The 17,756-nt window shown below is 39.4% G+C and overlaps 1 pseudogene; it reads right to left on the bottom strand.

Annotated features, from left to right (window-relative positions):
- Positions 1-9,095: 9,095 nt before the first annotated feature.
- On the bottom strand, positions 9,096-12,275 carry LOC101427481 (calponin-3 pseudogene; annotated as a pseudogene).
- Positions 12,276-17,756: the final 5,481 nt, after the last annotated feature.

The following is a 17,756-nucleotide window of genomic DNA, read 5'->3' as shown; positions in this document are numbered from 1 at the left end:
TTTGGTTAGATTCACATATGAAATTCCTTTATTTCTCTCCTTAGCATACTTTAAAAAAATAGATGTTCTCCATAAAACAAGTTTCATGATTCTTGGGTGTACAAGAGTCCCTTCACCAGATCTTCTAAAGAACTTGGCTGGAGTGTCTAGTGAGTGAAGACTTTTGTTGTGGCAAAATTAGGAGGTGTAGGAATTTTGTTGTGAAATTCCCTGAAACATCAGTTCTTCTTTTTTTCTTTTTCTTTTTTAGGTACTGGGGGCTGGGGATTGAACCTGGGACACTGTATGTGGGAAGCCAGCGTTCGACCACCAAGCCATTTGGCTTCCCTGAGTTGGTTTTATCGTCTGTTTTGCTTGTTGTTTGTTTTTGTTTTTTCAGGAGACACTGGGAACCGAACCTGGGACCTCCCATGTGAGCTGCTTGAGCCACATCTGCTCCCTGTCAGTTCTCTTCATGATTTTTCTACTTACTAAAAATAACTAAAATCCTTACAGCTAACCCTTAAATGTAATAAATTCTGCTTAAATAGTTAAGTGTATGCTTTATAATTCCAAATAAATTTCCTTGCTCATACCCCAAAATTGATGCTGACCCCAAGCCTTTTCAGAAAAGAGAATAAAGCAGTAATCATGTTGATAACATGCAGGAGCTCTGTACTTCCATTATCCTCATTTACCTTCCAGGTTAATATATGTTAATATAACAATAAGGTTCGTTTCTCCCCAGTTTGGTGACAGATTGTAGTGACAATTTCCAGCGTTCCCCACTCACACGTGTGCACACACAGATCTCTATTTAGTGACAAGGACTCATGAAACTTGGTGGGATTTCATGGCAGTTGCTGTTAGGTTTGTCCAGGGTAGTTATCACTTCCCAGCTTTATATATTTACTTATTTATCTCGTGTGTTTTCTTTCTCAGCCACTAGAATTGAAGCTCCATGGAGGCAGGGACTTCATGTTTTTGTTCTTTGTTTTATTCCTAGAAGAGTGTCTGCCGCAATGCACTTGCTCACGAAATCCTTGGGAAATGAATCAGTGCCTTGCACCCTTTTAATGTTAGGCATTTAACGCTAGGAAAGAGGTGCTCTGCCTGTTGTCGAGGAGGAAGCGTCGCCAGTCACCTCTCTCCTACCCTCCCTTTTCTGAGAGGGGTATTATCAGAGTCTGTCCTTCCGATCCCAACAGAAATGGCTAAAAGAAATGTGGCTCTGATGGCCCCTCCTGAATGGCAGCTTTTGCATTCCCATCCCATCTCTCGTGTGAGAGACATCCGGGCAGGAGGTTGTACCTTAGATCTCCTACACACGGAGTGAAGGTGACAAATCTGAAGCCATGTCCAATCTGTGACCAAGGCTCAGGCCAGATCTCCTTTGAGAAAATTTTGCACTTTAGACATATTAAAACCTTCTTCTTTTCAGAGAAAAGAATATATTCCCTTCAATTATCTAGATGAAAAAGAAAATGAACTCTTTTATTCTCTATTGATATTAGGAAAATAAGATTCTTTTAAATCTAGAATTTCCAGGAACATCAGCTCATCTCTGCACAGCATTAGCTAGTAAGGATTTTAATTTTTATTGATAAAATATATAAACAATAATAGATATCAGTTATATACTGAGCATTATATCAGTGTGGTAACTAAATACTTCTGTGTTTTTTCAATTATAGATATAGCTATGCTCTCATTTGATTCTTACAAGGCCTATAAATCCTTTATCTTTAAAAAGTGTGATGATAGGCTTTGACAAACATTAACCAACAAATTTATACTTAAATTCCTCATCTACTTTCTAGATCTTTCTCCTCAAAGAAATAGAAAAAATGTGTGTGTGTGGAGAGAATGAGTTACTTCATCTTGTAGACTTACAGCATCTTATTTGTAGTGGTGATTTATTCTTTGCAATTTGGGGACAAAAATATTATTTGGAAGACCTTTTCTGAACTTTCTGGGCATTTGGTATAGTATGTATTAGCCTCCTATTCAGTTTTCTTGAAAGCCTATTTACTTTTTAAAAGGTTTCTTTTTGGGCAGCAGAAGTGGCTCAAGCAGTTGAGCACCTGCTACCCATATCCGAGGTCTCAGTTTCAGTTCCTGGTGCCTTCTAAAAACAAAACAAAATAGCAACAAGCAAACAAACAAAAAAACCAACTTGGGAGCAGATGTGGTTCAAGGGTTGAGAACTGGCTTCCTACATACAAGGTCCAGGTTCAATCCCCAGTCCTGATACCTCAAAAAAGCAAACAAACAAGCAACAACAACAACAAAAACACTTAAAAAAATTTAAGGGTCTATTAAGGGATAGACCCTTCCTAAAGAAGAACATCTGTAGGATTTATTTCTATTAACTTATTAAAAGAAAACAGAAGAGAGTTTTCAAATATATTGATGTCCCACATATTTTTATTTTAAATCAACAATGATGTTCTCTTTTTTTTTTTCTTTTTAGATTTCTTTCTTTCTCTCCCCCCCCCCCCCCCGTCTGTTCTCTATTTGCTGCGTCTTCTTTGTCCACTTCTGTTGTTGTCAGCGGCACGGGAATCTGTGTTTCTTTTTGTTGTGTCATCTTGCTGTGTCAGCTCTCTGTGTGTGCGGTGCCATTCCTGGGCAGGCTGCACTTTCTTTTGCTCTGGGCAGCTCTCCTTACAGGGCGCGCTCCTTGCGCTTGGGGCTCCCCTACGTGGGGGACACCCCTGCGTGGCAGGGCACTCCTTGCGCGCATCAGCACTGCACATGGGCCAGCTCCACACGGGTCAAGGAGGCCCGGGGTCTGAACCGCGGACCTCCCATGTGGTAGACGGACGCCCTAACCACTAGGCCAAGTCCGCTGCCCCACATATTTAATTTACTTGAAAACCTAGTTCAAGTAAATGAAGTGGAGAAAACCAAACTGTAACTTAGACAATAAAACAGATAATATAAACAGAAAAAATAAGGGAGGGAGTTTCTGTTTCCAGCAATGATAAAATAAGAAATAATGGGAAGCGGATTTGGCCCAATGCATAGGGCGTCCGTCTACCACATGGGAGGTCCAAGGTTCAAACCCCCGGCCTCCTTGACCCGTGTGGAGCTGGCCCATGTGCAGTGCTGATGCGCGCAAGGAGTGCCCTGCCACACAGAGGTGTCCCCACACAGGGGTGATCCACGCGCATGAAGTGCACCCCGTAAGGAGAGCTGCTCAGCGCAAAAAAAAGTGCAGCCTGCCCAGGAATGGTGCTGCACACACAGAAAGATGATGCAGAAAAAAAAAAAATGAGACACAGATTCTGGGTGCCACTGACAAGAATACAAGTGGACACAGAAGAACACACAGCGAATGGACACAAAAAACAGACAACGGGGGTGGGGGATGGGGAAGGGGAGAGAAATTAAAAAAAAAATAATTGGGAGAGAGCTTGTCGTCTTATTGTAAAAACCTGGACAAAATATGCTTAACAACTGTTTTCAGAAAGATAACAGACAGTGAAGAACTGTGATCGCGAAAGAAAGGAAACAAATGAGGCGAGCCCTGTGAAACCCTGCCTTTCTGTGTGGAGGTATTTTTCATACTGCAGGACAGGAAGGGGAATCCAGGCAGATCACGGAATTCTCCTTAAGTGGAGGAGACAGATCAGGGTTTAGAGAGCTGATGTGGCTGGGATATGTGAGGCAGAGTGCCAGAGAGGAGGGAGCTATGGAGATGAAGCATTCCAGAAATCTGCATGGGATCCTCTTCAGTTTGTCACTAAATACCTAGGCACACATGTGTAGGATGAACCTCCATGATGTGTAAGGCAAACCTTGACCAGAGAGTCTGTTACTGAACACTTAACCACACAGGCATAGGATGAAATTACATGGAGCCAAGTAAAGCATGACCGGAGAGAGAAAAGCTAAACAGAGCTTACAAAGCTCACACACAGCTGGGAGATGCTTGAGTTTTTGTCAGTCAAAATGTAGAGCCCTCATTGAACACCTGGACATTCAGTAGAAACCCCAGAGGGTTATGCCTAATAGGCAAAACTAGTCCTGGATTAGAGACTACAACTGCCTTAACAAAGCTTAAAAATAAGCCTTGAAACACAAATAACTTCCTGTCAGATCAAAGCCCAAAAGTTCAATTTAAAGGAAGAAATAAAATCTAGTACTCAATAATATATACTCTACAGTGTCCAGCATTCAACAAAAAAATTAGTAGACATGTGAAGAAGAAAAATGTAACCCATCACTAGGATAAAAATGACCCATGGGAAGCAGATATAGCTCAAGCAGTTGGGCTCCCACCTACCACATGGGATATCCCTGGTTTGGTTCCCAGTGCCTCCTAAAGAAGATGAGCAAGACAGCAAGCTCATGTGATGGGCTGGTGTGGCAAGCTTATGCAACAAGATGACACAACAAAGAGACACAAGGAGGAAAACACAATGAGAGATACAACAAAGCAGGGAGCAGAGGTGGCTCAAGTGATTATGCGCCTCCCTCCCATATGGGAGGTCCCTGGTTTGGTTCCAGTGCCTCCTAAAAAGAAGATGAGCACATAATGAACAGACACATTGAGTGCAAATGAGGAGGAGGAAATAAATGAATAAATAAATCTTTTAAAAAAAATGAACCAATAGAAACTGGTAGCTAGCCTCCATGGTGGCCTCCAATTATTGACACCCCCTGGCCTTCATGCCCTTGTGCAGTCTCCTTCTGCACTGAATTGGAACTAGTCTGTGTGACCAGTAGAATAGAGCTGAGTTGATCAGGCTAGGACATAAAGGACACTTTGTCTTCCATTCTCTTAGGTCACTTGCTTTGAGGGAAGCCCGTTGTTACATCACTAGTGGCCCTCTGATGAGGTCCAGATGGAGGCACTGAGGCCTCTCAGGAGCAGTGGTCCAACTTGCCAGCCATATGAATTAGCCACCCTGAAAATGGATTTTCTTCTAGCTCCAGTCAAGCCTTCAGATATATACATCCCCAGCTTTCTTGTGGCTAAATCTCATGAGAAACTACAAGACAGTACAGACCATCAAAGCCATTTCCTAAACCATAAAAAGAGTAAGAGATGAAAAATCTGATTATTGTTTTATGCCACTACATTTTGGGATAATTTATTAGAGAGCAATAGAGGTGTTGGCAACATCTCTTTGATCATCCAATATCAGCAATATAGATATTGGTACTGCTGCTCTCACAAAAACCTAAAAATGTGGGACTGACTTTGGGGCTAAGTAGACAGAAGCTGGAACATTATGAGGAGCTTGTTAAGGAAAGGGACAGTGTCTTAAAGTGAGTATTAATGTGATGGCACTTGAGCAAGTTGTCAGCAAGGCCTTAAAGTAAGTAAGAAAAATATTATCGTAACAGGAGAGAAAACCACTTTTACATAGTGACAGAGAGTTGAGAAACACTGTTGACTGTGGTAACATGGAAAATAGAAAATGTACTTAATGAGATGGATGATTAAACTGAGGAGATTTTCAGGCAAGTTATTGAAGATGTTGTGTGGCTTCTGTACGCAGTTTATTGCAAATGTGAAAGGAGAGGGAAAAGTTAAATAAAAAGTTGTTAAATATAGGGAGCCAGGAAGTGTCAGGTTTGAAAGTTCCCAGCTTCTTAAAATGGCAAACAATGCTAAAATTAAGAAGTGGCTCATGGGCAAAGATCAAATCCAGGGAATTGGTAGGAAAGCATGGTCAAAACGTGAAACCAAGGCAGTGACTATAAAATCCTTTGGTAACCGGGTATTGGTCCTTTTGAGGGCTAAAAGGACCCACAGATTCTATGGTCATGGCAGATGGGGTTCACTGCCATGTCAGTTGGCTCTTCTTTGGAGCTGGTGTTTCTGCGTGATGGAGCTGGGATCTCTTTTCACAAGCCTTTCATGCTACTTTACTGGAATTGTAGTTGGTGCTAGGGTTTAAGATATATCTAGGGGATTTGAATCCCTGGACTGACAATATGATAGCCAGGCCCTGAGCCTCAACAGACTTCAGCTCCTACACTCTGATTTAGTGGACTTACCCCACTCAGCTAACATGGAGTTGAAGAATGTCAACCACCACACCATGGAGCCTCGAGTGCCTACAACTGAAAGCAGGAGGATTGCATCCAGTATCCATGTGGAATCTAAACCCCCTCTTGACATAGATGTGGAATGGACACAACCAAGCCAAGGTCCACAGGAAGGAGGAATACAGTAAGGATCAGAGTGGACCTAATGATATCCTATTCATGAACTATTTTGGCTAATAATCAAGAAAATTTGGCATTGGTGTGGAAAAAGTGGCCATGGTGGCTGCTGGGTGCGGGGAAGGGGAGGAAGAGATGAGATGTGGAGGCATTTTCAGGACTTGGAGTTGTCCTGGGCGGTGCTCCAGGGACAATTGCCGGACATTGTATGTCCTCCCATGGCCCACTGGATGGAACGTGGGAGAGTGTGGGCTATGGTGTGGACCACAGGACATGGGGTGCAGCGATGCACAGAGATGTACTCACCAGATGCAATGGATGTGACATGATGATGGGGGAGAGTGTTACTGTCGGGGGAGTGGTGGGGTGGGGGCGGTGGGGTGAATGGGGACCTCATATTTTTTGAATGTAATATTTTTTAAAAAATGAATAAATTGAGTAGAATTTGGAAAAAAGAAAAAAAATCCTTTGGTAAGACCTCAGAAAGAAGTATGCATAAAGTATGGAGAGGGTGACATCAAGGATAACACCTAGGTTTCTTAAGCGACCAGGTGGCACCATGAGATAGGAAAAACCTGTACAAAAAAAATTTTTTTAAAGCTGTCAGCTCAGCAATTGGTTATATGAGCTTGAAACTTGAAGAACAGATATGGGTTATAGATAAACACTGTGAATCATTTGGGAGTAGGTGAGATCGGCCTACTGAAAGAGAGAGTATGATATGAAAAGAGAAAGCTGTAGGATCAAGTCTGAAAGAAACCCAGTATTTAATGGTTAGGTAGAGGAGAGTGCAGTTGCACAGATGATTGAGAAGCCACTAGAAAAGAAGAAGGAAACCAGGAGAGTGCAGAATCATGGGAACCATGCAAAGAGTGTTTTAAGGGGAAGAAAAAGATCAACAGTGTCAAATTGTATTAGGAGAACAACTATGAAATGAAAAATGCTGGTTGAATTTAATGATAGGTAAATCATTAGTGAGCTTAGTGAGAGGTGTTTCAATTTATGAGAAAGTGATGGGAGTCCATGATTTCATCTAATGTGGAATAAAATTAGCACCTACATTATATAATAGAAATAAGGGTACTGAGAATACAGTTTGATTTGTTTCATGAGGCTTTTTAAGAAGTTCCCTTAAATAAACAATATAATGTCTTCTAAGGTTGTACCAGGAGAGAATTCTTGAGAAAACACAAGTAGGATGGAGAGCTGTTAAAGTGAAACTTGATACTTACCCTGTAATTTTGTGCCTATTTTTGGATGCTCTGTTTTTAAACAATGACTGTTATTCCTGTACCCATCATTCTATGGTATTGTATCCTATGGTATGTTACTCCATTCCCTCTGAATGGACAAATGACCCTGCCCTCAAACTATCCAGATCTTCTCTTAGCACCACTGGGATAGGCTGAGGCTTCACCTAACCTGCTTATTAAGAGAGTAACAAGAAATAAAGTTCATGTCTATTTAAAAAATCAAGAAAAAACATAAGAACCTATTCAGATGAAATGACTGTATTCCTAAAAAAGTCAACTATTTGCAAAAGTGATGAATGAAAGGAGAGTTGTAATATAAAAGTCTCCCCAAGTTGCATTTCCACATAATTATGTATATAGCAGTACAATGAAAAAAGATATTCCATTTATTATATGAATGATATTATATTAGTATTCTGTTGAGGACTCTCATTTATATTTATAAAGAATATTGCTCTGTAATTTTCTTTTCTTGTGATGGCCTCATCTAGGTTTCATGTGAGGTAATACTGGCCTCATAGCATGAGTGAGGAAATGTTCCTTCTTCTTCCACAGTTTGGAAGAGTTTGAGAAGGATTGGTGTTAATTCTTCTTTAAATGTTTGGTAGAATTCACCAATGAAGCTATCTGTTTTGGGGCTTTCTTGTTGGGAGGTATTTCTTTATTGATTAAGTCTTTTTACTTGTTATTGGTCCATTGAGATCTTCTATTTCTTTTTGAGTCAGTTTTGGTAGTTTTTGTTTTTCTAGGAATTTGCCAATTTCATCTAGATTATCTAATTTGTTGACATACAGATATTCATAATAGTCTCTTATAGTGTGTTTTATTTCCATAAGGTTGGTAGTAACATCCTTCTTTCATTATTTTGTTTTAGTCACTTGCATCTTCTTTGTTTTTTGTTTTTGTTTTTTTGTCACTCTAGCTAAAGTTTTGTCAATTTTGTTGATCTTTCTGAAGAAGCAACTTTTTGTTTTGTAGATTCCCTGTATTGTTTATTGTTCTCTATTTCTTTTATGGATGTTCTATTCTTTATTATTTCCTTCCTTCTGCTAGCTTTGGGTTTAGTTTCCGCTTTCTCTCTAGTTTATCAAGATGTGAAGTTATTGGTTTGAGATCTTTCTTATTTTTAAATGTAGGTATTTACTGCTATAAATTCTGCCCTTGAACACTGTATCCCTTAAATTTTGGTATGTTATGTTATCATTTCCATGAATCTCTAAGTACTTTTTAATTTCCCTTGTGATTTCTTCTTTGGCCCATTTGTTGTGGCAGCCCTGCTAGCAATGAACTCCTTCTTTTGTTTATTTGGAAATGCCTTAATTTCTCCTTTTTTCTTTTTCTTTTTTTAGGAAGTACTGAGGATTGAACCTAAGACCTCAGTACATGTGAAGCAGGCACTCAACCACTGAGATATACCTGTTCCCCTCTCATTCATTCATTCATTCATTTCTCTCCCCTCCCCTCCGCCCTGCCCCGCCCCACCCCAGTTGTCTGTTCTCTGGGTCTATTTGCTGCGTGTTCTTTGTCTGCTTCTGTTGTTGTCAGCGGCACGGGAATCTGTGTTTCTTTTTGTTGCATCATCTTGCTGCGTCAGCTCTCCGTGTGTGCAGTGCCTATGCGGGGACACCCCTGCGTGGCACGGCATTCCTTGAGCGCATCAGCAGTGTGCGTGCACCAGCTCCACACGGGCCAAGGAGGCCTGGGGTTTGAACCTTGGACCTCCCATGTGGTAGACGGACGCCCTATCCACCGGGCCAAGTCTACTTCCCTCTTTCATTTTTGAAGGGTAATTTTGTTGGCTCTAGATTTCTTAGTTGATAGTATTTTATTTTTATTTTTTTTAAATTTCAGCACTTTAAAATAGTCATCCCAGTGGCTTCTGGTCTCTGTAGATTTTGATGAGACATCTGCAGTTTATCTTTTTGAGGATCTCTTGTACATGAGTCACTTTTCTTTCCCTGCTTTTGAGATTCTTTGTCTTTAGCTTTTTTTAGTGTTAAAAAAATATTTATAAAAAAATTCAGTGGGATAAATTTATGCTCAGAAATGCAGCAATAAATACAGTTGAAGAAAACAGAGCAATTCCACACTGATGCAAATGCATGAACAGAAAGGGCAAATGCACCACCCAGACCTAAATGTCTGCAGGCTGGTTTTGTCCTGCTCCTTTAGAAACCCCACTCTGAAAAGCTCCTGTCAGCTTGGGTAAGAGAATGAGTACACAAATAATCACAAATGCATACTGATCATGACTTTATTTAAAAATTAGCAAACAGTGCTGTAAAAACATTGGTAGGTAAATTCCTAAACTGTTGCAGCTTGGATTTAGTTTGATAAAGACCACATTTGGCTATAAGCATGAGTTTAGTCTTCCATGTAGAAACCAGGCACTAAACTGTAATGAAAAAAAAAAAAAAAAAGAATAAAGAAGCTTCCTGTTGTCTGAAAATACCAGTTAAGTAGAAGCTTGTAAAAATATACAGATCTTTAATAAAAGAATTGGCTGTGCAAGTGTGCTCCCCTTTCACAGTATTCTTTTTTACTTCATATGTGGGTTATTGGTTATGCTCTTTGATTTACCTGTTACAGCATTACCAGGCAACTATTTAGGGAAGAGGCAGAAAAAGGAAAAAAGGAATGCATGTAAGGCAATATGTCTTTTAGGTACAAGAAGCATTATAATGTTTTGTGAAGACAAGATAAAAATTAATCAGGACTATCTTGGTTCTCACTGAGTAAAAACTGGATGAAATACTGAGGTGCTTTTTGTGTATCTAATAATCAATATCGGGTCCCTAGATTGGTAACCTCTGGGGTAGCCATCTTGGTACTTGCCATGATATCATTAGGGTATTCTGCCTGATAATAGCTATTACTGATTTCCAACCTACTTGTTCTTGTTCCTTGACTTCCATTGTGAATGATGGGTTCTGTCGGAGCAGCACAGAATTTGGGATCATATATTTGACACCCAAGCTCACACACACATTTCTTTCTGGGAGGCAGTTGCATTGGTATCAATCTGCAGAGAAATCATTGAGTTGTCCACTGGTTCTAGTGTTAGCTTGTGATCATAGATGTATCTTCTGGTACCTGGTGCTAACATTCCTGACTGGTTGGCTCCTTTGTTAGAGCCAATCTGCAGACTAATCATGGTCTGGTCAAAAGGTTTGTCAGTTTGCATCTCAATTCCATAGGCTGTCATATCTGCCTGGCTGGCACATTTGTTGGTTCTTATCTACAAGTCAATTACACTTTGGTCAGCTGTTAATTTTCTTTCATCAAAACGTACTGTTTTTCTGCATACTTAACTTCAATGTCAGTGTTTGTATGGAATCCTTTTGTCTTAGCCAGATCTGCAAGTGTCACCAGCATAGTGTGAACCTGGGTCATATTTCCAATTCTCAAAAAGATAATTTGCTTCAAATATGTCATGTGGCTTCATACCATAAGCCTGACTAGCTTTAATAAAGTTGCCAATACTCTGCAACTGAAGCCAGTTTAACAAGGACTCGTTGAGCTTCTTCACTGAACCTGGCTGTAGTTTGTTTATGAGTTCACAGGGGATTAGGTCATCTTTCAGGCCCAACTGAAAGTTGTGCCAATGCTCATGCCCATCACTTCTTCTCTCCAGCTGTGAAGATCTTCTGCCTGATGATCATATTTGGATGCAATCTTGTTCTTGACCTCAGCCAAGATTCCATAGGAAGGGCCTTGTTGAAGTGGGTCATGGTGGTTTGGGCAGCAGGAGGAAGTTGTGCTAGGGTCTGGAGGTCTCTTACACTCAGCTTCCTCATTCCTGGCCTCAAGGAGAGGCTGCAGTGGGAGATGCTCGGATCTTGCTCCTCTCGGCAGTGCAGGGGACGATCAGACGCAGCAATGGGGCATGAGCTGTGTCTTGGCAACTTGGTCTGGCTGGGTCCTGAAAGCCCCCGGTCCACTCTAGAGTCCTGTTGACTCACCCAACTGCCAGCACCACTGTCTTTAGTTATTTTACAATCTGATTATAATGAGTCCTGATGTAGATTTCTTTATGTTTATCATTCTTGGAATTTGTTCAGCTTCTTAAATGTTTAGATTTATGTCTTTTCTCAAATTTGGGAAGTGTTTTGCCAATATTTCTTGAAATATTCCTTATGTCCCTTTCTCTCTTCCTTTCATAGGACTCTCAAATATTGGTATGCTTAATGGTATCCCATAGGTCTCAGACTCTGCTCATTATTACATTCATTTTACTTTATGCTCCTCAGGCTAGATAATTTAAATTGAAATATCTTCAAGTTTGCTGATATTTCTTCTACCTGCTGAAATCTGCTATTGAATCCCTGTAGTGAATTTTCTATTTCAGTTATTGTACATTTCAAATCCAGAAATTGTGTGGTTCTTATTATAATTTCTATCCCTTTATTGATATATATTTTTTGTTTATACATAATTCTCCTGGTTTCCTTCCACTTTTTACCCATGGTTTCCTTTAGCTTTTAGCAACAGTTGATTTAAAGTCATTCTCTAGTAAGTCCTGTGTCTGTGTTTCCTCAGGGACAGTTTCTGTTGATTTCTTCTGTGAATATTACACATTCTTTTATCTCTTTGCATGCTTTATAGTTTCTTTGGGGAAACCAGGCATTTTTAATATTATAATATGGTAACTCTTGAAATCAGATTTTTCTTCTTTTCAGAGTTTGTTTTTGCTGCTCAATGTAGACTATAGCTGTTTGTTTATTTAGTAAACTTTATTTTATAAAGTCTGTATTCTTTATATTGTCTTATCTCTGAAGTCTTCATTCCTTTGACTTTGCTCAACTAGTCTTTTGATATAAATGTCTTTAAACACCAGAAGCCAAAACAAACAAGCAAGCAAACAGGCAAACTGAGAGGAAAGAAATGGAAAAAAATCTTCTCCTACTCTTTGTAGATTGGCTCTGTGCTTGGCATACTTTGGATGCTTAGCCAGCTATTTAAACTCTGCCTTAGCCCTCACTTCTTTAATCAAATGTGTTTGCATGGAATCCAGTGATCAGGCAGAGGGTCTTCTTAGGTCTTTATAAGCATGTGCCTTGTCCTGTGCATGCATTTGGCTTTGTAAATTACTCAATATTTCAAGAGAGCTTTGAGTACCCTAATTTCCCAAAGAAATTCTCTCCCCAGCTTTCTGTGCTCTATTGTATGCCTCAACCATAATCTTTTGCTCTGGATGGCTGGGCTGGTCATTTGCCCTGCAATGTTTTTGATGAATATCCACAGCTCTCCCACCCTTAGTGACTTCTAAGTTAGGTAAAAGGAGGATAAGTGCTTTGCGTCAGTCTTTCAGATGACCACAGTTGTCCAGCTTCTGTAATGGATCTGGAAAAGAGATGGGTTATCTCTGATTGATTCTGAGAGTTAACCACATGTTAATGTGAGAATTCTATTTACTGAATTTGTGTCATACACATCACTAGACACATCTTGGTAGAATCTGAAAGTGAAGAGCAGAGATATATCAAACTAATAAAGGCTATTTTAATTCACTATTCAACTATAAATAATAATACTCCATTTAAAATAAGATATCTGGAACAAATTTAAGCTAGATGGTATACCAGGACAATAGGAGAAAACCAGGACTGTTCCTGGCTGCTAGAGACAGAGTTAACAATTGTAGGAAACTTATTTATATTAAGCAGAGTAGCCCTTCATTTGTAAGTATGAATGGAGAACCAAAGATTACATTTGAGGAATACATGAACAAGTTCCAGCAAGATGAATGAACCACAACATTTTGGTGAGTAATCTGATATTGAATTAGAAAACAAACAAGCTTGGCAAAAGGCATTTTATCTCTTTGCTATTGAATATAAGCTAGATTTTAAAAACACTTGTGCCTGTGAAGAACTACTTTGAAAATCAATCTAAGCCCTACAAATGGTGTGGTGGTTTGGAGTTATGTACCTCCAGAAAAACACCTGTGGGTGTGAACCCATTGTAAGTAGGACATTTTGATGAGTTTACTTCAGTTAAGCTGTGTCCCACCTTGACCAGGATGGATCTTAATCCTATTCCTGGGGTCCTTTATAAGCAGAATGAAATTTAGACAGAGAGATAGAGAAAGCCAGAGGAAGCAAGAGGCTGGAGGTCAATAAAACCTGGAAGAGAAGGGAGAGGCCAGGAAATGTCATTATGTGCGTTGTCATGTGACACAGGATAACCTGCAGCCAGTCTTCGGGAAGATATAATTGCCTTGACGATGCCTTGATTTGGACTTTTCCTAGCCTTAAAACCATGAGACATGAAATTCCAATTGTTTAAGAAAACCTATTGCATGATGTTTGTTTTAGGAATGAGGAAACTAAAACCGATTTGGTGCTAGGAGAATGGAGTGCTGCTATTGCAAACACCAAAAATGTGGAAATGGCTTTGGATTTCGGTAATGAATAGAGGCCAGAAGAATTGTGAGGTACTTTCTAGAAAAGCCTAGATTGCTTTGAAGAGACTGTTGGTTGATATTTGGATGCTAAAGGTACTTCCGATGAGGTCTTAGAAATGATGAATGTGTTATGGGTAACAGGAGAAAAGGTGATTCTTGTTTTAAAGAGGCAGAGAACTTGGCAAAATTGAGTTCTGATGTCAGAGAGAAAGTAGAACTTGAAAATGACGAAGTTGGATATTTAGCTGAGGAGATTTCAAAACTAAGTGTGGGAAGTGTAGCCTGGTGTGTCCTTGCAGCTTATAGTAAAATGCAAGAAAGGGATAAGCTCAGAACTGAAATACTGGGCACAGAAAAAGATCAGAAATTGAAGGTTTGGAAAATTATGAGCTTTTAAAAAGTGAGTCCCCAGAGAATAGTGCATTACGTGGGGGATTAACTGAACATAGAACCAGGCAGGCATTTCAGGGGAAGTCAAGTTTGGAAATGCGGTTATGCAGGAAAGATCTGTGGAAAGTTTACTGTCTTTGGATTTTTTTTTGAACTACATGCAAAGCTGAGTCTTTTTTCTTTGTTTTTTTTTTTTTTTGCAGAATTTGTGTGAGTGGAACCACTGCCAGCCTGGACTAGAAGGAAGAGAGAAGAGATGAATTGATGGAAGACTGTCTTCAAGGGCAGAACCATGGTAGCTGAGGTGTGGACCAAAGTGATCTCCTCGGGCTAAGAGAGCGGCCCAGCCATGTGTGTCTGCCCCTGCGTTTGGAGGGGGGCAAACCATCTTCCCTGGTGCTTAGAGGGGGCAGGCCTCATGCCCATTGTTCAGGAACAGTGCTATCACCCCAGTGCTCAGAGTGTGGGGCCTGTGTCCCCGGGTTTCTGGAGAGCCTAGCCACCACCCCAAAGCTCAGAAAGGGTGGGGTCTGGGTCCTGGGGTTAACGGAGAGCCATCTTGATGCTCAGAAAGTGTAGGGCATACAACCAAGAGTTTGGGGAGAGCATGACCACAAGCACTTGGAAGGGGTGGGGCTGCTGCTCCATCAGGCACAGTGGCAAAACATCAATCCATTGATGACTCTCAGACCTTGAAATTTAATGGAGTTTGCCATGTTGGGTTTTGGAATTGTTTGGGACCCGTGACTCATGTTTTCCTTCCAATTTCTCCCTTCTGGAACAAGAATGTTTATTCTATGTCAGTCCCTCCATTGTATATTGGAAGCATGTAACTTATTTTCTAGGTTTTACAGGTCCAAAGACAGAAAGGAACTGTGCCCCAAGACAGACAACACCCATACTGATGAGACTTTGTACTTAGCATTGCTACTGAAATGAGTTAAGGCCCAAATGTTGTGATGAAATGAATGTGTTCTGCATATCGGAAGAATATGCCTTCTTGGGGTCCAGAGGGTGGACTGTGGTGATTTGGAGTTATGTAGTCCAGAACAACATCAAACCTAATCCATTCCTGTGGGTATGAACCCATTATACATAGGATCTTTTGATGAGTTTATTTCAGTTAAGGTGTGGCCCACCTCAATAAGGATGGTTGTTAACCCTATTACTGGAGTCCTTTATAAGCAGAATGAAATTCAGAGAGAGACACACAGAGAGCAACCAGAAGCTGAAAGTCCACAGAATCTGGAAGAGAATGGAGAGGCCAGGAGAGGTCACCATGAAACTGTCATATGTCAGAGCAGCCTAGGACCAAGGATCACTGGCATCCAGCCCCAGAATACTAGCTGGGAAGAAAGCATTGCCTTGAAAATGCCTTGATTTGGACTTCTATCCTCAAAGCCATGAGACAATAAATTCCATTGTTTAAGTTAACCCATTGCCTAGTATTTGCTTTAGCAATGAGGACACTAAAACAAATGGTATCAAGACTAGTCAATGAGTCCTCTATTGCTTTTTTGTTGCATTTTATTTAAAGTCAATTGATTAAGATAAAACTCTTCAAAGTGTTCAGTGAATGAAACACAAAAGTTTTGATGCTTTTAGCATATTGCAATTATTGAAAATAAAGTCTGTAAATAGGAAACCATTGATATTTATCACTATGAAAGTACTAGAAATAAATTAAATGAGAAATCAAACACTGTACAAGATTTTGAAATTTAATAATTATGCTTGGGAATTTCTCTACTTGTGAGAATAATCTCTTGATGGACCTACATTTTTAATTAAATAAATTTATATTCTTTCCAAATGGAATTAAACTGAAATTTTCAATTTTGCAATATTTATATTTGGTTTTGCAAAACACTCAAGATAATCAGAAATAGAGATTCTTATTTGATGAGTTTTGTCCTCGAAAATATGTGTCTAAGTATTACACCCCGAATGAAGTAAAAAGGACACTACTGCTGAAAATATTTTTGGCTGAAATAATTAAACATTTGAATACCAAAAAAGCATAGTTAATAACCTTTACATAAATTATCGGGAATCTAAGCATCTACAGAGAGAGTATTTTCTCAAATATTATGGGCTACAGAGAAGAGGGTTTCAACAAATTCAAATTTACTTACCATAAAATTAAAATGTGAAGAATATTGCAGATGATTTTATGAAACAACTAAAAAATAGCAAGATCATATTTATAATCAAGATTCCCAGCAGAAAAGGAGAGAAAGACTGCAGCTAAAAAACATTTTAAGAAATAGAGGCTGAAATTTTTCCAAATATAGAGAATATAAAGCCACAAGATTGATGGGAGAAATACACAATCAAAACAGTAAGCAGCTGGAACTCCTCCCCTCTGTTAGCAAAGGGGTGGGATAGTTAACAGTTCAAAAGGCAGGCCCCAGGCCTGAGTGCTCTCTCTCTCTCTCTCTCTCTTTCTCTTACTGCTATCACCATTTTTTCTCTGCCATGTGGCCACCCAAATAAACTTGGGCATTTACAACCTATAATAGGAAATTGTAGCCTGTAAATCACTTTTCAGCCTCTTCCTCTCTACCTGGGACCCCTGGTCTATTATTTTCTCCCATTTCTCGTCCCTCCCTGCCTGAATAAATTACTAGCCTAACTGAAAAAAAAAAAAAAAAAAAAAGAGAATATAAAGCCACAAATATTAGAGCATTGTATTTAAATACAAAGAACACATACCCAAGCACATTGTAATCAAATTGTTGAAAATTGATGATAAAAAGAAAACAATAAAAGAAGATAGAGAAATAAAGTGGAAGAGAAAATTAAACCCAAGGTAAATAGAAGCAAAGAAGCTGTGAATAACAAAACCATAAGTTAGTAGATAGAGAAATAATAGACGAAATTAACAGAGCCAAAAGTTGGTTCTTAGAAAAAATTAATAAAACTGATAACCTCTTGGCTGCACTGAATGAGAAATAAAAGCGATATGATACAAATTAACAACATCAAGAACTAATGAGGGAACATCACTAAAAGATTCCAGAGACATAAAAATTATAATCAATGGACCACTTGGCTTAAATGGGTAAATGCTTGCAAGACAAAACATACCAAAACAGACCCAAGAAGAAATAGAACATCCAAACACCTTTAATTGGTTAAAGAAACTGAATTTGAAATTGTAAAAATCTTCCTATTATAAAAACTCCAGTCCCAGACGGCTTTGTTGGTGAATTCTATCAAACATTTAAGGGAGAATCATGCTTAATCTATTTCAGAAAACATAGGAGGGAAACACTTACCAGCTCATTTCCTGAGGGCAACAAAACCCAGATATCAAAACTGGGGAAAGACATTATAAGAGAAAGGAATTGCAGACCAATAGCCCTCATGAACATAGCAGCAAACGTCATTGACAAAATATTAACAAACTGAAGACAGCCGTATAGGAAAAGAATATGCCATGACCAATGGATTATCTCATGAAATGTAAGGTTGGCTTAAATACTTAAAAATCCTTTAACATAAATTACCATATTAACAGATTAAAAGAGGAAAATATAATT

The sequence above is a fragment of the Dasypus novemcinctus genome, chromosome 5 (genome assembly GCF_030445035.2).
Source record: "Dasypus novemcinctus isolate mDasNov1 chromosome 5, mDasNov1.1.hap2, whole genome shotgun sequence".
NCBI lineage: Eukaryota > Metazoa > Chordata > Mammalia > Cingulata > Dasypodidae > Dasypus > Dasypus novemcinctus.
This window is presented reverse-complemented; position numbering and strand designations above follow the sequence as displayed.